At 36.6% G+C, this 27,096-nt stretch overlaps 1 protein-coding gene across 8 annotated transcripts in view; it reads left to right on the forward strand.

Annotated features, from left to right (window-relative positions):
• LOC126819224 (cAMP-dependent protein kinase type II regulatory subunit) overlaps positions 1–27,096 on the forward strand; it is a 75,504-nt gene that overhangs the window by 15,737 nt on the left and 32,671 nt on the right. For 6 of the 8 annotated variants that reach the window (XR_007679547.2, XM_050547149.2, XM_050547145.2 and 3 more), the window contains one exon: positions 730–830. The gene's annotated coding sequence lies outside the window, so the exon portion shown is untranslated. Of the gene's footprint in view, positions 1–729; positions 831–10,515; positions 10,552–27,096 lie in introns of all 8 variants that reach the window. The other 2 variants (XM_050547148.2, XM_050547152.2) reach the window with 1 other exon arrangement.

The raw sequence follows: 27,096 nt of genomic DNA on the forward strand, positions 1-27,096 counted from the left end.
TCTGCCTATTGCATGTCTTTCATTAGGCCTGAAATGTTATCTAAATTATTAATTAGACATTAATTAACTTATCCAGACCATAACAACTCTCGGTGGCATCGCTAGCCTGCGATGCTTATTGGATTACGTTCCGATTTGCTGTTCGACTTCCATTCATAATTAAATATAAAAAAAACGGATAATCGAGACTATGTTTTTTTATCCTGCCGACTTTAGTAATGATGATCGAGGCTAGCCCTAATATTGAATCGCTAAAATCTCGGTTCATAGTGGATCAATTTGACTGAAATTTTCAGCAAATTGCCTTTACATTATCTAGTTTTTAACTATTATAGTGAGAATTGTCAGCTCTTTAACTAATCTTCCCATAATGTATCTAAAATGACTTGACACGAAAATAATTAAATGAGTCATTCATATTTGTAATTCATTTTATATAAATCACTAATGGTCACAGGTTGTCAAGGTTATGCTATATTACTGGTACGTTTAGTAGGTCTTTACGACTGGCAATCGAACTATCCATTTAATAGTACCAATAGGATTACCGATGAAAGTATACATAAAGAGGCTTACTATGATTGGCAATATGTCCACATGTGAATGACTTTGAGTGGAGATTCTATGTTGTTAATATCGACAATCAATAAACTAAAGCCAGAAAGCCAGAAAAAGAAATGACGGTGGTAATACTACAGTATGTAAATTTAATAATTTTCTTAAATTCAGAAAGCGAAGAAGATGGCCATATTCAACATAACGCGGATATAGACCGGCCAACCACAAGAGAAACTGCTATATGGGGTATCAAATCTGGTGTTTTAGATACGGTAAGTACACAAATATTTGGACAGACCGAGGTATTGTCAAATGTAGATTACTCTAACGATCTTTTTGTGAATTTACCAAAATCTACACTCGCCCCTCTTCAGCGAGTGCAAAAGCTTGCGGCCAAAATGATTCTTGGACAATCCAAATTCTCCAGTTCATATGACGCCCTAAAACATCTCCATTTTCTTCCAATATATTATGTCCGTGAATAACGCTCCAAATTACCTTTGTGATCTTTTAACATACAACCCGAATCGACATTCCACACGATCATCGACCGCCTAGGATTTGCATGTTCCAGAAACAAAATTTAAATCTTTTGCTGACAGATCCTTCAGTGTAGCGGAACCAAAACTATGGAATAAACTACCGCGAAATCCGAAAGCGTGTCATTCTTTGGAAAGTTTTAAGAAGACTTTAAAAACGTATCTATTCCAAAGAACATTCTGCAAATAACAACTTGTATTATGTGTTAAAACCGAGGTCCCGTGTATACATTGGAATGCTCGTAAAAGATCCCTTGGCAGTTGGAATTCGATATAAGAGTAGGCGATAGTGCCGCTGCCCGGGCAAAATTTCCCTCATAGCACACTGTATGGCGTATGCCCGTCTTCATTAGCCCAGTATAGGAGCAGAACAGTAGGACGTTAAACCCCATTTCATTTCATTTCATTTTTATTTAATTTCATTTATGTACACTGTTAAAAATGGGTGTAATTAAAAACTATAATCAGTGTTAATTAAGTGTAAACTTTACACCACAGCTAGCGTTTTTAAAATGTAGTACCTTTTCAAGGGTCACCAACTAAAAGAGCTACACCTAACAAGTGTAACCGATATTCATGACTACTGAATAGGTGTAATTGTGGTGTGTTTTGGATAAGCTACACCACTATCGGTGTTATACTGCATTTACACCAAAAGGGGTAACTATTATTGGGGAATAAATCCTAGAGCAATGTTAATTTTACAGCGTTTATTGGGTTGTAAAAGTGTAATCGTACGCTAAAGGGTGTTTGGGTTGAGCTACACCTCTACAAGCGTTTTATTGCATTATTAGGGAAACATAATAAGGTGTCAATATTTACACCGTATCTTGCGTTACAAAAGTATTTATGTACTCGGGGAATCACGTGGCTAAGTGGGTAAGACGCTAGCTCGCTAGCCTGGAGGTCGGGTGTTCGATCCCTGCATTGGCCGAGAAAGTTCATCCAGATTTTCCGGCGTGGTTCTCCCTTGTCAGTGATGCAGGACGGAGGGGCTGACAAGGAAAGCTGTCTAGTCGTTCGGATGGGACGAAAAACCGAGGTCCCGTGTACACATTGGCGTGCACGTAAAAGACCCCTTGGCAGTTGGAATTCGGTATAAGAGTAGGCCGTAGTGCCGCTGTCCGGGCAAAATTTCCCTCATAGCACACTGTATGGCGTATGCCCGTATGACGTACATGTATGCCCGTCTTCATTAGCCCAGGTTAGGAGCAGAACAGTAGGACGTTAAACTCCATTTCATTTCATTTTTATTTATGTACTGCAATTTGAGTGGGTTTTTTTAATTGTTTTGTATAATATGGCGTTAATGTCATTAGTAACGCAAGTATAACTTATTTTAGAGTGTTTATTCATTGTAAATCGATACAGATCGTCTAATTTTACAGTTTCGGACCTGCTAAATTATGTGCTCGATTCGCCGATTACGTCGTGTTCATTATATTATCACTTTATGTTTTTTTATGAAGTAGTTGTGACCATATTTTACAGTGTAGACATGGCGGACATTGACGACCGAAAGAAAAGTTGACGTCAGCATTATGCCATTAATCAGATTATGTTACTTATTATTGAGAACTTTGACAGACAACAAAAGTAAAAAATGACATATTGAATTCACCGTTATCTCCAACTTAAGAGTTGACAGAAAATTGGTCTGGGGAAATAGATTATAGACTAGAATGCAAATGTTTCTCGTTTTAATCTATGCCGTGGTTTCGTTACTAGCAGAAAGCTGTTGTAGGAGTGTAAAGTATAAATTGATTTGTATCCACTAACATCGAGGCCAAGAAATTATTTAACCTATAACATTTGGTTTTATATTCTGAAATAACTATCCAATTGCTGTTAAATTTAAACAACGAATAGGCAAGGGTATTTTGCATTACTGTTATATAAAATATCCAAATCTTGCAAAACAAGCCAACAGTGAGGCTGATGTCCCCCGCCGAAATAGGAAAATAATTAGAGGACACATATAAATTTATCACAAATTATCTTTTACAAAGTATTGAACAATCAAACAGTATATCTTTACTTATAGTCTAACAATCAAAGTAGGAGAGTTATTGTTTTCCAAAGTCTCGACCAATCAAATTGCGTATCGCTCTGCTTACCCTGAGCAGAAAATGCTCATTATCAAACTTAGTCAAGGTATTACTGTAATGAAACTATACACCAAGTTTCATCAATCTCACTTAATTAGAACTAAAGTTATCGTGTCCCAAAGCATCAACCAATCAAATTGCTTATCTCTGCTTACCCTAAGCGGAAAATGCTCATCTTCGAACTCCATCAAGGCATTGACCTAATCAACACATACACCAAGTTTGAACATTCTAGCTCAATTAGGAAGAGAGTTATCGTGCCCCAAAGTATCAACCAATCAAATTGCTTATCTCTGCTTACCCTAAGCGGAAAATGCTCATCTTCGAACTCCATCAAGGCATTGACCTAATAAACACATACACCAAGTTTGAACATTCTAGCTCAATTAAAAGTTATCGTGTCCCAAAGCATCAACCAATCAAATTGCTTATCTCTGCTTACCCTAAGCGGAAAATGCTCATCTTCGAACTCCATCAAGGCATTGACCTAATCAACACATACACCAAGTTTGAACATTCTAGCCCAATTAGGAAGAGAGTTATCGTGTCCCAAAGCATCAACCAATCAAATTGCTTATCTCTGCTTACCCTAAGCGGAAAATGCTCATCTTCGAACTCCATCAAGGCATTGACCTAATAAACACATACACCAAGTTTGAACATTCTAGCTCAATTAGGAAGAGAGTTATTGTGTCCCAAAAAGTGTGACGGACAGACAGACAGACAGACAGACGGACGAACCCATTTTAATAGTCCCCTGCTTTCTTCGAAAGGCGGGGGACAATAACATTTAGCAGTAATTAAAACACAGCAATAAACAACAATTTTTATTAAAACTAAAAGCAAAGCAGGAAGTTGTCAGGCCGCACTCACTTGTGTTATAGACAGGTGTATCCGAGCATAAAGCGATTGCTCGTCATGAAGCTCGACTCCAACTCCACTTGACAGTTCATATTTCTTTGAAAACGTATCACAAAGCTTCATATAGCTTGGAACTAGAACAAAAGATACTAACAACCAGTTAACCAGTTTTATATTAAGAGATATATATCTGGAATTTCTCCTTTAAGATACCAAATAATTTCATCTAGTGAAAATATACCGGCCATGCCTCACTTAAGCCAGGCGCAGACGGGAAACTTTTTCGAGCAACTTTCAGGCAACAGTGAAATCGCTGGTCGTTGAAAGAAAAAATCGCTCGTCTGCGCCAATGGGCAACAATAGTTGCCTGCTGTTGCTCCGAGTTGCTTCTCGTTGCCAAATATCAAACATGTTTGATATTCGACAACAGAAAATCGCTCGTCGCCGAGAAATTGTTCATCTGTTGCTTCAAAATTGCTCGTCTGCGGCGGTAGGCGACAACAGGCAACAAGCAACTGGTTAACTGTCCAATCAGCAAGCGCTCTACTGTCATGTGATACTTCAAGATGGAACAGCTAACAACATTAACATGGTCCGTGGAGATGGAAGACATGTTGGTGGAAATGTGGGCTGAGCGGCCAGTATTGTATGATGTAATTGCTTTTGTTGTTGTATGTACGGCGCCATTTTGAATAATCACGTGATATCGGCATTCCGGATACATCCGGGGAAAAATTGCTTCTCGTTGACAGTCAGCGCACACGGGAGACCTCGAGTTGCCAATTGCTCGGAGTTGCCAGTAGTTGCCTATTGCAGCAACAAGCGACGAAAAGTTGACCGTCTGCGCCAAGCTTTAGACAAGAACATTTAATCTGACTATAATCATGCCGTGTTATATTTTATGGAGGCTGATTATTTCTTGCTATTGTAATTGCTTTGTGTAGTTATTTGCTGACAATGTGAATAATCTATAAATCAATACGAAATTCGAGCAATTAAAATATTTGATTTTTGGTGTGATATTAGTTCTCAGATTATTACCAGCCTTTAGTTCCCACTATTAATGATCATATTAAATTAGCGCACCTGCTCTATAATGACGTAGGATTGTCGTCTGTTTATTTACGTGCTCAGCATATCAATATCCTTCATAAAGTACAAGGGAAATATCCATTAGTCATCAAAACCCCCATTCTCTCCGAGACATGACAAATAGGAATTTAGTAGGCTATAGAATATATTAGCAGCGTACTATTGGAACCTATTTAAAACTATATCTTTATTTGATATCGTATTTATTGTACAGTAAAACCCATAGGCGTACGGGGTAATTTTTGACTGGGGGGGGGGGGGCGGTGGTGGTTGGTGCCCAAAAATGTAGTTAGGTTCTTAGTATGTTACATAATAATAATAAATTCGCTGTTAAATTGGACACATCCAAGAACACAATATCTTTTTTTTATACAACTTTTACAAAATACAATTGTGTACCCAAATTTTCCCAGCATTTGGTACCCAAAACGCCCCCCCCCCCCCAGCTCGTACGCCTATGGTAAAACCTAATCTCTGTTATCCAGAAGTATGTTGCAATAGCCCTTTCAACGATTATTGGCAAACTGATCAGCAGTAAATATTTGCTTGGCCGCTACTATCACATCGGGTCGTGTTAATTAGCTCTCAATATTAACTTTTTTTCTATTGCAATTAGATTTAAAACAATTTTTTAAATTATTAAGAAAAAAATAAAGGTGTTGGAAGTATAATATCTGGTTAAAAAATAATTCCTATTTAGTGTAAATGGGTACATAAAATGGTACGCGAAGGCGTAAAATGAGTAAAAGGCAACCAATTCTGTGACGTCACAATGTAGACTTATTCCGCACGTGAACATACAGGTCAGTCATATTGTACAGAATTACCGCTGTGAAACAGATTGGGATATTGGGTTTGGGAACATTGACTTTGAGTCGTCAGTTGACCAACACTACTATACCGAGAATATAAGGAGTACCGATATTGATTAGTAATTAAAAAATACGTAATAGAAGAATCAAAATATTTTCCCCGTAGTTATATTTTATAATCCAGCAGAATGATCAATCCCGTGACATTGTTTTGTCTCCCCCTGTACTTTTGTATTAATATTGTGATTAATCCGTTTTTGGCCATTGATTTTCACTCAAGCAATTCTGATTAATTGGTTTTACGATTTTGAGATTTAAAAGCGCGGTAACGACCAGTAGAACATTGTTATTTCCTCGCTTTGTCTGTAAAAATATTTAGTTCTCACATACGAACTAATGCAAGTATGTGTGCACGATCCCGTGTTGTCATTTGTGTGGTGCTGTGTGTTTTAAGGTTTCCAATGAAATGGTCGGTTCTTAAATAGAAATTTCCGTTTGGTTTAAACTAAGATGATCTGGAAACCAAGAGGAAAGAGCTAACCGGCTTTTTGATAGAAACAAACCCAATGCCACACCATATGAATAAAATGAATACCTCTCAACTCCAAGATAACGAATACCGCCACTGCCATCACCATTGAATTTGCATACTATCCATCGCGAGATTTATTCGAATAATGATATTCAATATAAATCATGTAAACTGTAAATAATATTTGTGTATTTTTACCGTAAATTGACTGGCAGAAAGTTGCCAGTAAATTGACTGTATTTTAACACTGACTTGCAGATTTACACCTACATGTAGATTTACAAACGGCATGTAAACTTACAGTGAGTGTAATTTAACTTCGGTGTAAATTTTCATTGTTGTGAGGTAAATTTACATTCACTCTAAATTTACACCGTGGATGTAAATTTACTTCAGTTATCTTGCACTCACTTAAGAGGTTGTTTGATTGTGATCGAAGGGTCCTGCAAAGTTTATTGGTGTTGAGAAGGTCTCTAAGGTATTGGGGTGAAGAATCGCCATTTAGAGCAGAATACGTAATAGACAGTATTTTAAAATTAATACGTTGACGGACTGGAAGCCATTGGAGATCTTTGAGAATTGCTGTCATATGTTTGTTTGGTTTCGTCTTGGTTATGATCCGGGCTACTTTATTTTGAAGTTTCTGAAGTAGTTTGATTTTATTTTTAGGTAGATTGTACAAAAGTGAATTACAGTAGTTGAGTCTTGATGTAACCATAGTGTTTACTAGCATTTTAGTCGTGTCACTATCAATGAAAGATCTAATTTTTCCAATATTATAAATCTGAAAATTAATACTTTTACACATGGCCGAAATTTGTCCAGATGAGAGTCAAAATAAACACCAAGATTTTTTTTACAGAATCTGTTGGTGTAATAGAGGTATTGCCAATTCGATAGTTTTCTGTTATAGATTTTAGTAGTTGCTGCCTGCTGCCGACTTTCATTATTTCTGTTTTGTCATCGTTGAGTTTTAATAAATTTGAGTCCATCCATTTACGAATATCTGATAAACAGGCCCCAAGTTTGCATATCTCAGATGGTTCAGAAGAAGGCTCAAAAGCTATATAAATTTGAGTGTCGTCGGCGTACAGATAATAGTTATGACCGTGTTTACGAATGACATTTCCTAAAGATGTTGTCTATGTGGTAAATAATAAAGGACCGAGAACGGAACCCTGTGGCACGCCATACTTTTAAACCGTTGATTTGGATGTGGAACCTTTGATAACAACTGTCTGTGTACGGTTTTCAAGGTATGACCGGAACCATGTAATGGCTAGTCTACTAACACCAAAGTTGTTCAGCAATCTTTTAAAAAGAATTTGGTGGTCTATCGTGTCAAACGCAGCGCTTAGATCAAGCAGGACTAGCATTGGTGTTTGTTTCTTACCCATTTCGTTTAGTAAGTCATTTTGAACACGTAATAAGGCGGTTTCAGTGCTGTGTTGTTTTCTATATGCAGATTGGAATACTTCGTTGAGGTTATCATTATGCAAATGTCTTTTAAATTCGGATGCAACAGCTATCTCAATAGTTAGAAATCGGTCTGTAATTCTTTAGTAATTCTTTATCAAGGTCGGACTTTTTTAGTAGCGGAAACACTAACGCCTCTTCCAGAACCTCCGGCATACAACCAGAAGCCAGAGAGGAATTTACAATATCTGTGGCAGCTGGGACCATCACGTCAAGACACTGTTTTAGTAGCCAAGTGGGAATGGGATCTAGAGAACACGATGCTGATGACGATGCTTTGATGATCTTATTTATATCCAGATTAGATACGGATCTAAATGTTGAGAGTTTCACGCCAGAGTAAGTATTTTTATCCTTAGAGTCAGCGAGTGGAATTGTTCCAAGACCTGATCGTATAGTATCAACTTTTGGTTGTGAACAAATTAACAAAATCATTTGCCAAAACTCCAGAGTCCCGATTTACTTGGCGACGTTTTGCATTTCTTATTGTAGTGTTAGTCTCATTTTTACATTTTATATATACTCTTCCAAAAATAGGGGATATTCAGAAACAATACAAAACTGCAGAAATGCACTGCTGTTTTTATTAGAGATAACCAGTGTATATTAGTAACAGGCCAATTGCCTACATATGAACATAAACAGTTCATATGGGCGGCTTATCTGACGGCCCCATTTCACTCGCAAAGAGATACACTGTCGAAAGTGAAAATGGACGTTTTTGATTTTTGTCTTAATATTGAGTAATTGCTCTACCAATCCTCAGACATTCAGCAATTCGTCGTGGCATCCTGACGCACTATATCTTTCCGAAAAACTAGAAACATTGATGTAGAGCAATTCAAAGCCGACATAACTTATGAGCAGTTTTATGAACAGACTAAAGACCATGATAATATTCATCATAAGATTGAACAATATAATAAAATTCTTATTAAATTATTAGATAAACATGCACCGGTTCAAACTAAAAGTATAACTATCAGATCAAATAGAAATTGGTTTAATGATGAAATTCTAAAATGTAAACAGAAGAAAAGGAAAGCGAGAAAACAGTGGCGAAAATCAAATCTAATAATATACAGACAAATATAGGGGATATTGAAATGCAAATACCTATGCAGGTTGTGATATGATAAATAGTCATGGACACTTGACATGCTTTGAGAGTATGTTTCACAGATGAAGAACTTATCGCCCCTAACAGAACCACTGAGCTGCACATGCGACACACAATAGCGCCATACACGTGGGAGGGGTTCATTGTTAAATTTGACACTTCAAGGAAGGGTTGATGAAAACTGCCGCGTGTTGGTTTATCGATCCATGTTTGCTTTCCTATACGTTCTTGCAAGATTTACTGTTTAGCGTATCTACAGTAAATATTTTGCACAAAATTCGATATGTGTTCGAAGGGGAATAACCGATTTGACCACTATTTGACAGTAAATTTACAATTTGTTGTAAAAATACTATTTCAAATATCATTTCTGTTAATATACAGTTCACATAATGTAAACTGATATATGGTTTTATTTCTATTTTACGTTTGGTGTAATCATACATGTGGCCAAGGAGGGAATAACCGATGTGGCCACTATTTGACAGTTAATTTACCATTTGGGGTAAAAATAATAATTCAAATGGCATTCTATTAATATACAGCTCACATAATGTAAACTGACATATGGTTGTATTTCTACATTAAGTTTGATGTAATCTTACATAAGTTTTGTATTCATAAGCATTTGTATCGTTTTAAATATAAGTTAACAAACTATTTGATATTACAAATCGGACACTTATAACTGTAATTTTAACAGTTTAATAGGATCCTTACGTGCACACCAACGTGTACACGAAACTCAGTGTTACGTCCCATCCCGAACGACTAGACAGCTATCCTTTTCCGGTCCTCCGTCCTGCATCAATGACAAGGGGGAAACGCGCCGGAAAATCTGGGTGAACTTTCTCGGCCAATGCCGACCCGACCTCAGGCTAGCGAGCCAGCATCTTACCCACTTAGCCATCGTGACCCCCTCATAAGTGGACTATAGTATAGAGAAAAGTAATGAAGACTTAGAAGGTCTATCAATGTTAAAGTTCTAAAGAGATGTACAATTACACGTTTCCTATAAATTGTACACAAATCCCGTATTTAAACATGTTTGAAAAGTAGGATTACCCATAAAAACAATTAAAGTACAACATACATGTACTTTTAACTAACATAGTTGTATCAATACAGATTACATGTAATAAAAATACAGTTCTAACTTGTAAAACTACACTTTTATTGTTAATTTACCAATGTTTTTTACAGTAATCCCATGTTATCGCACTAATACAGTAAATTTATAATACAAAAACATGCAGTGGTATTTTTACAGCGTTATATTAAAGAAATTACATATTTTTCACTGTAATTTTACATTTATTTTTGACAGTGTATAATCTTTGATGCATGATATCATTAGATTCTTTATTCATCTCTTTCTGTGTATTTCCTTCTAATTAAATATTAATCGTATTTTCAGTTAAGTGCAAAACCTTCTTTCATAGCTATTTCTGCCGTGAGTATAATATAGTGTATTATATTTCTTATAGAATTCAGGGACACATGTACTTAACCATTGTCTTCCCTAGTCCTCTGAGTCCAGGTAATCATTTATTATTTCCGCTAATAATTATCCACATGTCACGCCTGGATTTGACGGTCGCTATTTCTACGCTGTAATCGTGCTACAAATAAAGGGGACATGATTATTTGTTTTACGCTATAGATCTAATAATATTATTATTATTTTACACTGTAAAATTACAAAGGGCAATACTATAATCAGTTGAATTGTTTCTATTTACGAAATAATCCTCACAAAGATCAATAGAAAAGATCTGTCAGTTGAGTCAAGTGAATCAATCATATATTCGAATAAATGACCTATTAACCTCGATGGATATTTAATATTAAAAGTGCAAAATCCGGTGATTGTCCAGATGAGGAATGCCCCTGGTAACGTAGTTTCAAACATAGGCCAAAAATATACTTGCAGTAGGGAAGGTGTCTGGAATCAGTAGAATTATTAAAAGGATCAGTGGTATTGAAAGATTCCTGGCAATTCTCAAGATAAGGAGTAAGTTTGTTGTGTATGCATCCAAACAGATGGATGGTCGCCCAGATCTGAAACAAACACCTCCGAGGTGTGTCCCTAAGGGTGGAATAGGAGGAATTTACAGTTTGTCTGGTATCAGTGGTCTTGGCGACTGTCACTTGCAGAGGTATTGGGGAAATAGTGTAATTAGAAGACTGTTCATATCACAGGTGTTAATGGATGTTTGGTATTAAATATATATTTGTAGGGTGTCAGTTGATTTGAAGATTTAAGTAAAAGATGTGTCTGCTAGCATTGGAAATGGATTATGTTTGGTTTCAGAAATGACGTGGGTATATACAGTGTATATTGGAGTGTTACAGAGGGTATTTGACATTGAGGTTATTGAGTTTCCTTACTCAAGACAAACAAGAACCGTTTCTAAATGCAGAATTTTGCGATTGAACATAGCGGAGTTATCTCCCCATTTACGTTTTGGTTCGTAAAAGCTACAGTACAGAGATCGTGTTGCTTTTTGAACTTCAGATTTGTAGTGGGTATTAAATAAAATTTTACTTGAACATTACAGGTTGCCGAACTACCTTGCTAGACAGGACTGGAGGCCTAATTGAGGTGGGCTTGAACCCCATCCTACTGTATAATGTTTCAATATGAAGTCATTTGTTTAACGAGCGTTTGATGCTCTCTTCGCAAACTACAATGATGGAATCTACCTCATTAAAAATATATCTGCATTTTTCTCCTATTCTCATTTGTCTTTAACGACCTGATACCGTTCTTTCTTAAACGAACATTGTCTATGATTCACATCTTAGAAATGTTGACACCTGGAAACGACTCATTGCCATCTGAATGGCAAGTTGATCAGGTTTTCACTTCAACGATTTACCGATTGAAATCGTGTTCTTTCGCTAAGTTAATACCCCGGGGATTAATCAACGCAACGATAGCAAGCTGCATGTTCTTGCCTTACTTTGATTGATGACTGTCCGGGGAAATTATACAATTTTCCTTTAAAAACTTATCATAAGTTAACACAAGACAAACGTTGGACTATTGATTACTGATAATGCTTATTTCAAAGTGTTGATTTTAACCGTTACCATGTTAAAGGACTCATCTTAGATACAGGGAAGCCACCGTGGAAACAGCTACAAGCAGTCCAAGGCCAGCTGAAACTAGCTCAATGATTAATTCCAATAATCTGCCGATTTAAAGAAGAGTTATAAAGTTTTGTTTGTGAAGGAGGAGGGTTGTGTCTTGGGCAGTCTTTCTTTTGGTGTTTTTTGGCAGGAGGGAGGGGGTAACTTCTCAGGGGTGGTGCCTAGTCGACTTTTACCTACTTAAGCGTGTCAACAAAAATCAAAGCGAAGACTGGGTTGGGGAGGATAGTCAGGAACATACAGAATATCCATGCCACATTAAATGTGCCTTGCAATACCCTAGTGTTACACAATTAAAGTTTGTTGGAGTAGGATCAGCATTAAAATATTTTATACAGGGATATAAGGAATCAACATCCCTGATCAGCTAGAATGAGGATTAACGTTTGTTTTGCCTTTGTATATGTAACCATATAGCTACAGATGAAGCTCGCTAACCAGTGTGGTCCCTTTCAAACTACCCACTTAGTATTGTTTGTCTTTGATGTATTCATCTGACTCCCTGGATAATCTATATAACCCATCTTTGCTTACGAATTGAGTCTTTATCCTGATGATAATGATGTCATTAATGGACAAATGAAGCTTATTCAATTTGGCGCTTGCGTTTATAAATTACAATATAATCAACGTTCAGTTTTTTAGTTAAGTGCTAAAAATCCGATACACGAACACAAAGTAAACAATGTATTTTCTAAGATCAAACAGATTCTTGTTGAAATCATGATGTAGCAAATTATAGGTATTTAGTTTTCCACGTATCTTAAAACATGACGTTAAATTTGCAAGTTTGGTCATCTTCTGTACGGATAGAGCCATTAAAATCAACAAAACCGTAAATTATTCATGTAAAAGCTCAATTGAAACCTTGAGTAATTGATAATGAGCAATGTCCGCTTAGACTAAGTAGCGATGAATGGGCAATTAGATTCGTTAAAACTTTGAAACATGCACAGTCAATAAGTCTGCTTTTAATCGAGGTAGAATTTTCAAACTTGGTGTAGATGTTCATTAGGTGAATGATTAGCACATAGGGAACTTACGCCGTCCGTCTACAATTAGCCCGCTTGAGAACAGACCGAAGTCGGTTCGCCGACATTTTAATGCCTACAACGACGGTTTTAGTCGAAAAAAACTAAGTATCTCTCGAAAATTTTGAACAGTTGAACAGTATTTGTGCTGGTTCCATTTAATAGAATTGGAAGTCTTTACATGGTCTTTGTGTGTATGAAAGATATAACGCGAATTAGAATCATAAAAACTAATGTTAGAATATAGCGGCCAGTCGGGGCAGATATCTATTCTCAAAATAGAAAGTCCTCTGTGTCGCAACTTTAGGACACGATAACACTGTGAAACTTGGTGTACAGTATAGTTTCATTACATCAATACCTTGATTCATTTCAACCATGAGTAATTTCCGCGTAGGCTAAGTGGGATTATTCGATACTTTACAAAAAGATAATTGTGCAATTAATTAATATGTATAACACTAAGAACAAATACTACCTTCAAGGTGATTCAAACGCTCTAACATTGAATTTTGAACAGTTGATAATGCATTGTTTGACTCCAAAATGTTGAAAATGCCCGCCATCTTGTGTTTTCGAATGGCTGATGGACTCTTTCAAAAGAACAGTCTCCAAACAGATTTTGTGTAAATTTTGATAATCTTATCCACATTTGAAACATTTCCTGGATATTATGCAGTCATCTACTGCACTACTAAGGGTTATGCTCAAAGTACCATAGGTGGGATTGATTTAACCTCCAGATTGAGTCGAAAGTATGCGTTTGGTTGATTTTATATGACTAACAGAAGGCGAGCCTGCATGGTTATTTCAAGTCGTATCTAGTGGAAATAGTCTGCTTTCATTGGTTTGAATCGGCAGGTCGCGTCAATAAGTGATGGAAATTCTGCCGAAGATCAGATTTCTGCCCTTGTCAGTGATGCAGGACGGAGGGCCTGACAAGGACAGCTGTTTAGCCGTTCGGATGGGACGAAAAACCGAGGTCCCGTGTACATATTGGCGTGCACGTAAAAGATCCCTTGGCAGTTGCAATTCGATATAAGAGTAGGCCGTAGCGCCGCTGCCCGGGCAAAATTTCCCTCATAGCACACTGTATGGCGTATGCCCGTCTTCATTAGCCCAGTTTAGGAGCAGAACAGTAGGACGTTCAACCCCATTTCATTTCATTTCATTTCCCTCTGTCAAAAACAAAAACAGTTCAAATTTGTACCATACCATGATGAGTTAACTGGCGTGTCAAATCCCTTAGGTTGGAAGCCAGTTTAAGCGTTAACTCGTCTCCATTTTAATTATCTTCCTGTTTGTTTCTCAAATAAATTGACAGTCTCTAAATTAATGGGATTTGTCTTATTATACAGTTGAACAGTTAATTGTTAAAGGGTCCGATTTCCTGCCCATTTATAGTCATTAAATATCCTTCAACACACCTAAGCATAGCAAAGTCTGTTTATGAGCTTTATACGTCTTTGTATAACAAACATGTAAACAAACGTAAGGATTTTGGTTCTAATCAGATAAATTTACCGTCATATCATATCATGTTACCATATTCCAATATTCAGATTATCTTTTGCTTACTCTCCGCGTGAGCGTTTAATGTGAACTTTTTTTAGACATTTTAAAAACAATGAATAGTTGTCTACCCAATCATCAAAATCGTTATCGTCTTAAAGATTCATTGTGTAAGATTTAGATAATAGTTCAAAAATAGATAAATGCAAAATGAATATATTGAATATTTCATTAGAATGACTTTATTCTGAGCGATGTTATCACTGTTTGAAGTTTTGACAAGATGTGGCATAGATTGTTTATTATGGCAGCAACGTTACGATTCACCATTTGTAAATGATGCCACTTCGAGTTATTCAACTGACATAAACCAAGAGGTGTATTGGCAGTATAGGGAACATTTCCTCGCACACAAGAAAATAACTTCATCAATGGAGGTATTAAAATCTAATACACATTGATTTTTTTTTAATGTCAGATATTTAAACTTAGGGAAGCTAAAGCTCTTTCTGGTTTAAACTTTAAGAAGCTAAACCTCTTTGATTTAGGTCAAAAATAAAGTATTGAACGGGGTTGATTTGGTGGTCATGGGACAAGCTCTAATAGTAAGTGCAGGAGGACCACAATAGACAGAAACATGACACAAACTACACAGACATTGAAAGCAATAAACAAAAAAATATCAAATCAAATGAATGGACCCGGTTTATTTTGGAGTGTTAGTTTCTCTCTTCGTTTACTGTGTCGATCGTGGAACCCAATCGGCAATTTTATTTCACTTCACAACTTCCAATATTCAACGTTATTAAAACTGAGCAGTAGAACGACAGAAATGTTATTCATCTGTCAGATTATATTTACAATAAAAAAATAATAACACCATCTTATATGAAATAAGATTTTTGTTAAATGTTATGATAAGGGCTTTTAGCTCGGCAGTAATATCAGGTGATGTTATCGTATGATCTTGGCATATTGCCGAGGGTATTTGGTAGCAATTAGTGACCCCCTTGAGAAGAAACTCTAAACACAAGAAGAGCAAAATCGATGGAATTATTGACTTCCTCAACGCCATTTGAATACTCTACGGGACACACCTCTCTTTATGTGATATAGAATAAACGACAAAATAGCTAATATAATTAGATTTGAGATATTATGTATATATGATATATTTTATACACTGCTCACGTGAAAAAATATTACTTTGTATAATATGACGAGCCTGATATTTGGCGGAAAAAGTGACCATTACTATGATTAGTCTTCTATTTGCTTGGTTGGGTTAATGGAATATTTGAATTTAAAGGGATATACTATATAACCAGATGACACGCGTAATTTAGTCCGGATTACCCTGGCAATATTTACTTTCAATAGCATTCACAGAACCACGAATTTTATTGGTCGTAGAATAATAAAAGTGTACACTGACATTGTTGTAAGGCCAGCCAACAAGAAAAGAAATTGTTTTTATTTATGAATAAACATGGAATTGGGTGCATACACTCAGTTGTCTTCTTCTTGTAGGGGGGACGATCTTCAAATGTTCGACAAGAATCTTAACATTCTTGTTCTTTTGACAATTAATTGTACTACGATGACGTCATGCTCGGTTTCTGATTCATATACTACGCTCGTACTCCAGAAAAACTACACTTAATTTATTTTATAATCTCATTTCATTAAAGAAAAAGCAGAAAGTAGTAGATGTACTTTTTTTTTTATTATTGAAGAAAGGAAAATACCGAAGTCGAATAAGAAAATCGATTCATTGACAACAAAAGAAACAAGTCTTGGGTCAGTCGTCTTGAACATGTTTCATGATTACTTTGATTATACTTCTGTTTTGATATAAGTCCACGTGGAGAATCTCGTCCGCCTATCTTCTTTTAATTACTGTGTTAGAGCTAATTTTCTAACTTGGCCGGATTGTTCAACGTGTTTTGATTTATGAATGGTGCTTACCATCGAGCTGGTATTTGGCGTGTATGTTTTGTTTGCCGGAAACCCATCTTTAACTCAATTTAGAAACATTTCCATAAAAAGGATAAAAGATTGAAGATATTCCCGTGAGAGACGTGACCGTCATTAAACTAGCATTTGTAAATGATGTTAATGCTATATAAATTATATTTGTATTGTGTGTATTCCCTTGTATAAAAGTTCATCGTCGTATCGTATGTATTGTCCTTCTCCCAGATGTGTACAGAAAATGTGAACTTATCGTAAGCATGTAGCTCTTGGCGTTGTATGCCGCAAGTCTCCCTTTGTGTTCTTAATAAACAAGGACCACAGTGGCTCAGTGAGTAAGCGATTCATGATTCGCTTCCGGTGTTGGCCTAGAAAGGGAATTTCCAGCCTTGTTACCCCTTGTCAGTGGTGCATGACAGATTGTCTGGCAAGGCCCAGCGTCTATAGTCGCATGAATGAAATGGGTTTTTACGTTGGTCAAGAAAAGTGGGACGTTAAACCCCACTTCATTTCATTTCTTAAAAAGAAAGATCCACTGGAAATTATAAAATTTAAAATTTTCGACTTGACAAAGAAGCCCGCAAACCCGCCTCCCACCTTTACGCCTGGCGTCTTCTATAGCCCGAATGAGTCAGAGAAGTAAGGCATTTGTCTCAGACAAACTTTACTTGTTTTCTCAGTTTTTATTATGAATAAAATCTGTTGCTATTTAACGATTTTGAAGTCTGTCAACAGTTTGAATCTGTTTTGTTTTGGGTTTTTTCCTACTAATATTACTATTTTTTTTATTAGTCAGGTGAAAGTTGCAAATGAAAGATCCGTATTTATTGGTTTTATGAACAGATGTAGAATTTGATTTCAAGTAGAGGCTGCATAAACAATATTTAAACAGTTGATTTTATACAGTAATAGATAGGCTATAATAATGTTGAACTTTTTGTATTTTGTCTCCGTTAATGCTTGTAGGCATGACAACCACGTGTAAAGCATTATTAGGTCTACTAATAGTGTAGGTCAAATACCACTTATGACGTCATAGACAGAAGAAAACAAAAACGGAAAAGATTGCAGAGGTTTTAATTCACGAGTAGGTGCTTTTTTCAGTGTGGGTACCATAATTATTGTACGGTGTACCGTCTCTTGGATTATTGTCATTATGGCATTGCTAGCACTATCTTGAAACTAGAATTGTCTTTATAATCAGCTGTTCCGTGCAAATAGTGTCCCTTAGCTATAGGGATAGAAGTAATTTGGAACCGGAGACATCCTAAGTGAGTAAGAATAAATGTTAGACATTTTATTTGGTTGCATGGTAATTGACTAATCTTCTACGGAATGTAAATTTATAAATCAGTGAAGACACGTGCTTCATCTGTTATCCCTCAAACCTCTTTAATTTGCCACACAGTTGCTTTTATATAAATACTTCTTGGTTTTTGTATATCCTAAATTATCTCGGACCCTGTTGTTTAGTTTTATATTTGTACGAGAAGCGGTTTTAATTGAGTTTTACGTCCTATTGTTCCTTCCGGCTGGGCTAATGAAGACGGGCATACGCCATACAGTGTGCTATGAGGGAAGTTTTGTCCGGACAGCTGCACTACGGCCCAATCTTATATGGAATTCCAACTGCCAAAGGATCTTTACGTGCACGCCAATGTGTACACAGGTCCTCGGTTTTTCGTCCCACTATACACTGTCCCTTGCCAGGCCGTCTGTCCTGCAACACTGACAAGTGGGAACCACGCCGAAAAATCCATATAAACTTCCTCGGCCAACGCAGGGATCGAACACGGGATCTCCAGGTTAGCGAGCCAACGTCTCACCCACTGGGTCACCGTGGCTCCTCCATCCATGACACTTCAAGACTGCAGTAATGTTGTATGTGGCCAATCTGTAATAACGACGTTTTACATAATAATTTCAATTTTATTCTGTACTCACTAATTTTTACCGATCTGGAATCTGATTAAAATCAGATTTTTCAATTTTTCAATTCGTTTTTCATTTTATATTCCGTATTTGATATTTTACATCACCCAATCGCCATTCTGTGCACTATAGATTGTTGTATTGTGAATTTGTAGGTACATTTCTTCATAATTTACAGCACTTTAGTAGTTTATACAATTTTAAAAGGAACTAGTACATGATATAAAGTGATCAGTGTTTTGGGTACTGATATAGACAATATTATTTCAATGTACGCCAAGCACATAATCTAATATAGACATCTCTCAGCGTCTCACTGATTTTCTGGGGAGGGGGTGGTCGATTTTGTTTTTATTATCACATCAGATTACGTTATACTATTATTGTATCCCTTTGTTCTTATGGCCTGCTTTTCTAAATAACATAACACTGGTGTCATTTTATTCTAGGGTTGTATCGCTAAACAGGCGCCTGTAGCATGGCAAATCTTTTTTAAAAATAACATTAACTAAGGCTAAATACTAAAGTTTATATTACGTCCATGTTCAAAAGGGTGTTTATCAAATTCAGGGACATTATAGCTCGCCTAAAACCCGGCTTGACTGCTGACTGTGCTGAGCCACCATGACTTTCGATCTCATGTAGGCTACCTCGTCTGAAAGCATCTAAATTTGATCTAGGGATGGGTTTAATCATTATTTTACGTTTTGTGTTTATTCCGTTTCTTCTGCATAACCTTGATTCGCGTAGGTCATCACTGACCAAATACCCGGTTGGACTGTCTTTTATTAGGCCATGTTTTGTGATAAAAAAGATCAAGCTTGTTGGCAAGAGAATTTAATTATCCCTTTACCCTTCCCGCTTGTCAATCATGTGTTAATGTTTATTGATCATGGATATAATAGACTACTTTCTATAAGTCTTGTAATAACACAGATGCAATATTCTTATTTGTTTTATTGAACAACCGGGGTCTTCCCATATCGTCGACTCATCAGAATTTGGAAAGTCGACCGCGGCACGGGGGGTTGGATGGCCGAATGGTTAGCACGTGCGTGCTGTATCATAAAGCCTGTCATTGAGTCAACTGGCGTGGTTTCGAATCCCCGGTTGTACGTGACAAGGAGTAGGGTCGCCTGTCCAACCTCGTGGGTTTTCTCCGGGTCCACCGGTTTCCTCCCACTGCTAAAGACCCTTACGCGCAAGTGAATTATTGAAATAAAATTAAACCATATGTTAGTCCCGAAATGACCTAGTTTGTGTCGAGTGGACGTTAAACCCCATTTCTCTCTCTCTCTCGACCGCGGCACTCTTTGCTGGGTTAAAAACGGATTAAAAGCGTTAATTATTAATATAGTTCACTTAAATCGATTTTTATCAGAATTCAACTCACTCACTAATTAATACCTTGGCGGACTATTATTGTGGGTACAGGGGGTGGGGCGATTTGTTTAACGCTTTGGATCATTTGGTCTGTCAATGTTGAAGTGAATTATTGATTAAATTATAACAAATGTTAGTCTTGCAAGTTTCTTTAGAGTGAATATTAAAGTCTCTCTGTACAAATATTTTGCAGCCTCCCTGTTAATAAACGATACATTACGCCAATAATAAATCATGGATACAACTCTGATTACAATTATTTTGTTCACATACAGCGAAGAAGATTTCCTTTTTTGCAAGACATTTCTATATGACAAATAACTTGCTCCTAAATAACACGTGTTCTGTGAAACGACGGTCGTAGAATATAATCTAGGATTAATACGCCGATAAATCATAATCAATAGTAAATTCGTAGACGGGTTAAAATGATTATTATGTTTTGCCATTATCGAATATTGTTCTCTACAAAATGAACCATGAGGTGATTTAGATCTGTACCATCCATCAATAGTCCAGAGAAAACTCACGCGGTTGGACAGGCAACCCTACTCTATGGGCTCGTTGGATCGAAACCACGCCACTTGACCACTAGACCATCCCATCGTTGTAAGCATATTCGTACTCTAGTAAACTAGACACGATCTCTAAGAATTGTGACAGTAATTAGGATATGTGGGAGTATTTATATTATATTCATGTTCATTACAAGAATTGAAGACATTCTAATAGACATATTCCAGTATTGTAACTGTAACAGAAATCGTCCAGTAATTTTATTTGCCTCTGTTTTTATTATTATTATACAACATTTATAAAGCGAACACGCTTCACTCAAGTATTCAAGGGCGCTGTGCAAGTTACGATAGGCACACCAATATAAAATATACATAAATATCTAAATATACATAGAGTTCTAAAACATTTGTAATATACAATTACAAACAATTCCAGTACTCACAATTATAAAGCGAACGCCCTTCAATCAAGTATTCAGGGGCGCTGCGCAAGTTACGATAGGCTATCACATCAATATAGAATATACATAAATATCTAAAACATAGAGTTCTAAAACATTTGTAATATACAATTACAAACAATTCCAGTGCTCCCTGTGCGCGATTCTCTGTAGTTGCCTTTTATGGTAAAACAACACAGCAATGGAACAATGGAAGTATTCATAATACAGTGTACTATAAAAATTATAATTCAAAATCTGGATGAAGGACATTGGAAGTATGGTACTTATGCTTTATCAGTGTCTATTGATTCCAGGGGTCAAGTCGTATGGGCCATTGATTTAATTACTATGATAGATATATTACACCATTTCTATAAATGTGGATCGATTTCAGTATCTGACCATCAATAATTTTCATTCGCCATTCTGACTTCTAGGACAAAACCATAACCACATGTTCTCGACGTGTGCAATATAAGTAATGCTACATGTAGTTGGGGACAGATTATTTTGGGGCTGGAAGAATCAGCTTTAGGTACTTCTAGAAGTCACTGGTACCTGTAAACCAAAAGATTCCCTCGAATTATCTTTGACAACATCTTTAAAGAAATCTATGTTGTAAATAAATTGAAGAAATATTAGTTAACATCGTTTTGGTTACAAATGGAAAACACTTTTGTGGACCTTTTCATTTCGTTGATTCTCATTAAAAGTTGATGATTGGGTGCTATAGTGGCCTAGGCCATAAGGCCTATACCTATGCCAGCAATAGGATCGACCCACTTATAGGAGAAGGGTCGTCCGTCACCGTCTAGTCACCCACCCCGAGCTCTTGTAATTTAAACAATACCATATGTTTATCCCACAATGACCTTGATTGTTGAATTTCGCGTTTAAAAGTATTGAACTAATATAATGAAATGCAACAAAATAATCTCAGAAATAAGTCAAGTGACTTTAAAAGGTTCATAGTGCTGTTTTCAATTGATTCTTGAGATGTGCCATATTTTTCTATAGTCTGATAGAAGATAGATATTATTGACAGCGACTCGAAAATGCTTGGCGAGTGACCCCCCCCCCCACTCCCCCATTAAAGAATGCACCAGTAACTACCATAGGAAATAGTAACAGTTTATATAAGTTGTGTTATCTCGCACGTTTTTAATTAACACTATCTATTTCCAATAGTGAAGTCACGTACCCAATCTTTAATAACGTTTTTGAAAGTTGATACTTTCTGTCTATAGTTACAATGGAGGATCTCCCGACGATTGAATCTATGCTAATCAAAGATTTCCCACTTTACAAACTATAGTTATACACAATTCAAGTACTAATACAGAATTTAAAATGCCTTTAAGTTTCTCTTATTCCTGTCTGAAAGATTTGAGTTGATGAGCATATGTACTGAACAAATTTAAATAAATGACAGTCTAGTCTTTGGGTGGTACGAAACCAAAGGCCCACTCTGTACAAGTTGAAAGTTGCACTTTGGTGAAGAGTAGGCGGAGACGCCTCTGTTGTACCTGAGAAAGTACCATATCCTACTTTCTTAAAATAAAACTTGAAAACAATTATCTAGAGAAACATGGGTTCTAGGATCTGATATTCAAAAAACCAAAAAACCAAAAAAAACCAACGCGCTTTGTAAGGAATATTAGCTTGACGCAAATGATCTCAATCAACTTTTTTCTAACATGTCAATGCAGAACTTGTCTGGAATCCCATCTTAAACCACAGATTTGTTTTCTTAGAACATAGATTAGGTTATTTGAAACTTATCATTTAAAATAGGATTTTGTAATGAGTTTTCTTGCGTCATCAGCGATATAAATCGTGGGGGTATTTGATATATTTTAAGATTATGATAGTATAAAGTATAAAGGACATGATGTTTTAGCTGTTATAAAACACCCACACTGAATAAAGATGATATAAACCCTACATGATTTAATATAAATTAAGATGAATTGTCATGGCTTTTTTATCTTAAAAAAAACATGATGGAAATTACATGCCCAGTTATTTGCTTTACCACGCGATCTACACGATTCTCCATAACATTTCCTCGGGATCGATATACAAATAATATTCGTAAAACAACTTTAAAAGATTTAATCAGAATGCTTTTTGTACCCATTGTTGTGTTTTTCGACACAAATATGTAACGGATCAGCAATGTTCAAATTCTAAAAGGAATCTGTGCTGGGCTAATGATCTTATGTTACATTTCAGAATAAAAACCCTCAAATTTCAACACTAGAGAGTTTCTATGGCGTTTGTCTCCATATCAGACTTTAAACTATGTTAAAAACTCGCACAATGATCATGTTTGTGGTTTGAAAGTTACACCAACGGTGATGGTATCATCATTTATTCAAATCAAAATGATGAAAGTTACATTTACAATCTCTAATGTTACAAATGGATGTAACCTGTCAAACATCATTATGTGACAGTTGTAGACCAGGAGCCCAGGAGGTCAACCTAGCTGAAAAGTGTACCAATAATCTATATGGTATCAATGCATGTATATATGGTATTATCAGAATGTAAGTCTGCCGGGTTTTGGGTGGTGGGTGTGGTATTCCACGCCCAAAATGCAACCCCCCCCCCCCAACTAGGCTAGATTAGCTCAAAAATGTACCACATGAAAATCGTACAGCAGTGTACCGTACATCTTCAGGTGTTACAAAACACTTTGACAGACATTTCTAGTGGTGGGTTACCCCTTACAGAGCTATGTAATTGCCAGATATTTGTAGTGGTGGGGTATCGCTGACAAGAGTTATCTAATTTCCAAACCATAGCTAGGCTAGATTAGCTGAAATCTGTACCACCGAAAACAGCCTTAGAGTTGTTCAGTACCACGACAGGAATTATGAATGACCACTGCCAGACAGTTTGTGCGGTGGCTTACCCCTATTAGACACGCCCCAAAATGCTACGCCCCCAACTACGGTACGGTACACTGCACTATGATTTTCGCGTGGTACACTCTCTCACCCCCCCCCCCCCCACACACACAGACACACACTTAGAGTTAGGGTCCTTAAAGTTAAAATTAAGGAAAATTCTGTGTTAAACATGCATTATGCAAGAGCAAAATCTGCTTATTACAAGTCTTTCTTTAGGCCTGAAATGTTATCTAAATTATCAATTAGACATTAATTAACTTATCCAGACCATAATAAACTCTCGATGTCAAGGCTAGCCTTCGATGTTGGCTGGATTAGATTCCTATATGCCGCTAACGGCCGTTGATAATTAAATCAATAAAAGTGGATAATCGAGACTAAGCTGTTAATAATAATGATTTTAGTAATGATGACCGAGACTATGCCAAAATTTCACCCGCTTCTTTCTCGGCTCAGAGTGGATCAATTTGACTGAAATTTTCAGCAAATTACCTTTACACTTTCTAGTTTGTAACTATTATAGCGAGAACTGCCATCTCGTTATCTTATCTCCCATAACGTATCTTTAAGTTTACCTTTAACTGACATCTCAGTTGCTCCGGGTAGTTTTTGTATTCTCACCAGAATGTTTCATTATAAACCTTATCTGGAAAGAGGGTGTTTAACACTGCGATAACAAAGGATAATTGTAATGGACCATGGTCGGAGAAATTGGTAGTTAAATGCTAAATCTTGTCTAAATTGGTCGAGAAAGCGTCTATGATCAGTTTTACCCAACACATGAATCAGCATCAACTACTCCCAAGACTTTGGCGTTGAAGATTTCCAATGATCTTCTGAACAACATGGAACATTAGCTTTTATCTCCTTTTGTTGCGATTGACTTAAGTGCAGCTTTTGACACCGTCAATCGCCAACTACTTCTTGGTGTCCTGGAAAGGTGCTTTGGCATGCGCGAAACGGCAGCAAAATGGTCACTCTTATCTGAGTGATCGAAACTTCAAAATCAAGATTGAAGATACATATTCAGATCCAGTGAATATCAGTTATTGCGTGCCCCAGGGTAGCATAAATGGTCCTATCTTCTTTACATGCTATTCCAGCACTTTACAGTATTTTGTGGGTAACAACCTAACTTTGGTTGGTTATGCTGACGATCATAACATCTACGGTTATTTTAAAGCCGGTGATTATGCGTCCGAGGGGCAAACCATTTTGGATTTGTCAGCAACAATGGACGACATAAAGCAATGGATGCTGATGAATAGGCTCAGAGTTCATTGTGTTTGGCAGTTCACCGGCTTTATCCAAATTGTAACACCTAAGATACCAAGATCAACATCAGTTAAAGTTCTTGGAGTTACAATGGATCAAAATCTAACCCTCAAGACCCATATTGCAGCCAAGACACGTGCTGAGTCGCTATCTCTATTCAACATTAAGAAACTAAGACACTATCTGAACAGACTGGCGTGTTTAAAGCTGGCCAACGCTCTCATTTTTTCACATTTAGATTACTGTAACGGTCTTTTTGTGAATTTACCAAAAACAACACTTGCCCCTCTTCTTCGAGTGCAGCCCTTACGGTCAAAATGATTCTTGGACAATCCAAATTCTCCAGTTCATCTGGCGCCCTAAAACGACCCCATGTCCGTGCTGGATATAAAATGCTATTGATGGTATATAATTGTTTGAACAATAACGCTCCAAATTACCTTTGTGATCGATATTCCACACGATCATCGACCGCCCAGGATTTACATGTTCCAAAAACAAAAAATAAAACCTTTGCTGACAGATCCTTCGGTGTAGCGGGACCACATCTATGGAATAAACTACCGCGAAATCTAAAAGAGTGGAAAGTTTTAAGAAGACTTTAAAAACGTTTCTATTTCAAAGAACATTCTGCAACTAACAATTTTTATTATGTGCTTACTTAATTTAATTTATGTATGTGTAGGTGTGTGTATGTTTATATATACCATTGAATACACCAAAGGTGTAATAATGAGCGCTATATCAAATTCAAGAAACATAAACATAAATCGCAACCTTGCCGATTTATTGCTTGTACTGTGAGGTCTTTTATTACCTGGATAAATATCTTTCAGTCCTATGTCCTCTAGGCTATGAAAATGAAAAAAAATGGGGTTTAACGTCCGAATTGCCTGAATCAACCGGGACAATGAAGAAGGTGAGGTCAGAACAAAAGGTTAAAGTTTGTGTCAGTAAATCAGTTAACATGAGCCTCCTAATTTGATGTTCAGGTTAGAAAAAATGTTACACGTGGGAAAATATATTAAATTTTAAAATTGAATATCATGGTCAATTTTAATAACTAGTTTGTTCTATCTACCTTTAAGTACATTATAAACAGATAATTTAATGATACATGTGAAACAAGCAGTTAAAACTTTATTTTATATTTAATTATACGAACTCACTGTTTTGACCTCAACCAAATTTATAACATTCTCTTAGCCTTTAATTACTCAAGTGAAGTGAATCAATAGGACTGTATCTCAGCGAGGTCAAAAGCAAAATGTAAAATGTTATCTAATTTTCATAAAATGTTGTTATAATTTTGCCCAATATCATTATTTGATATTAAAAGCCCTTCAAAATGTATTCAAAACAAAAAATCTGAGATTTCTTGGGGTCAATTCTTTAGAAATAAATCAAGTATTAGCGAAGCAGGATAAACGGATGCCATGTTTGAATTTGTTTCAGTTAACACTAAAGTTGTCTGGCGACTCTACCTTGTAATTTTATCCGCAGTTAAACGAAAATAAGGAAATTAGAAAAAGCTTTACACTAGTGTTACATTACGTCATAACTATTTACTCCAATACTACTTTTGACCTTACCCAGTGTATTTTTCCCGGACAGCGGTTGTTCCGTCTACTGTTCGAATTCCACCCGAATGATAAGACGTCGTTCCTTGCTGGGTCCCCCGTCCGGCACCACTAACAAGGGGAAATCACACTGGACAATTCTGGGGAACTTTCTTGACCAACTCCAGAACCCGAAACCTCCTGGTTATTGAGCCCTCGCCTCACTTATCATCGTGCGGCCATTTCCCTCCTCAATGGGCACAGTCTGTAGTATAGGTATTATGATTTTGTAAATCC

The sequence above is a fragment of the Patella vulgata genome, chromosome 4, assembly GCF_932274485.2.
Source record: "Patella vulgata chromosome 4, xgPatVulg1.2, whole genome shotgun sequence".
NCBI lineage: Eukaryota > Metazoa > Mollusca > Gastropoda > Patellidae > Patella > Patella vulgata.